Here is a 1,319-nt window from a genome sequence, read left to right on the forward strand (position 1 = left end):
AGCAGCAATTCAGCGGATTAGGTGGTATGCATGTAACCAGAAACCTCAAGGGAAAACCAGCTTTGACATTATAAAACTTGCGACTGAACTCTCTCATGTTGAGCTTAGAAAACCTTCCTGGTCTTTAGTAGCATTTATAAAGAAAAAACACCAAGTTTGATTGTATGAGCCTCAAGCTAAATCAAAAAATACATTGCAGAACCTTACCCCACTCTCTGGGAACCTGGATTGAGTTTAATAAAAATGCAACAGTCCAGAAAATGTGTAAAATAAGCTTAACTGGATACTTGTAACTTACTGTGGAAAGTCTGAAAGAAGCAGATAATGAAGGTATTGTTCAACTAAGATTATTAACAACCCATGAGGCTATTATTCAAATATGAAAATGAGAAACAAAATTAGTAATGCTCAACTGCAGAATGAATTAGTAAGAATTTTGAAAAATATGTTCTTGCCACAAAAGATGGTAAAAGAATAAATAGAATGACTAATAGAGCACAGATATATCAGTAGATATGAGTCAGCACCAAAACATTAATACAGCATTATTAATATAATATAACATTAGATTATATTATAATCTAATATAATATAGCATCATTAATATAGCATCATTTAATATAGCATCATTTCTAATATCATGAGGAAGATTAAGAACCAAAATTTTGGAGTCCTTGGGCAAAAATTTTTATAGTTTGTATATTTTAATTTTGACAACATAAATAGTAGAACGTCTGCCTTACCTTCTGTGACAGGTGTTATGCCAACATGGATGGACAAGGAATCTCCCATGATATGATATAAAATAATGTGCTCAGTTCTATGATGAGATCTTCTATGAAGCAGCCAAGCAGTTGTGGGAAAATGAAAACGAAAACAAAAATGAACAAATGACCATTGAGGCAATTCCAACTCATAGTAACAGGGTAGAAAGTCATCTCTCTTCCATGAAGTTAGTGGTTTTGAACCTCTGTCCTTGAGGATAACAACCATACATATAACTCACCAGGGCTCCTGTGGGGATCATATACCATTTTAATCTGTGACACCTTGATATGATTGAGAAATTTCATTTAACGTGTGGCCTAGTTTATAAATGGACTGTGAAGAAGTTATCTCATTTCCTTTATTTTAAAAAAAATTTAATAAATCATTTGTTGGCAACTCTTAGAGCTCTTATAAAAATCCAACATCAATTGCATCAAGCACATTTGTATGTACGTTGCCATCATTATTTCCAAAACATTTTCTTTCTACTTGAGCCTTTGGTAGCTCCTCTTTTTCTCCTTCCCTCCCTAACCCTCCCACTCTCATGAACC

At 33.5% G+C, this 1,319-nt stretch overlaps 1 pseudogene; it reads left to right on the forward strand.

Moving 5' to 3' along the window:
- Positions 1 to 538, forward strand: part of LOC101645737 — a 66,592-nt pseudogene extending 66,054 nt beyond the window's left edge.
- The last annotated feature ends 781 nt before the right edge of the window (positions 539 to 1,319 follow it).

The sequence above is a fragment of the Echinops telfairi genome, unplaced genomic scaffold, assembly GCF_000313985.2.
Source record: "Echinops telfairi isolate 266 unplaced genomic scaffold, ASM31398v2 ScPeMD7_7469;HRSCAF=8507_1, whole genome shotgun sequence".
Lineage (NCBI taxonomy): Eukaryota > Metazoa > Chordata > Mammalia > Afrosoricida > Tenrecidae > Echinops > Echinops telfairi.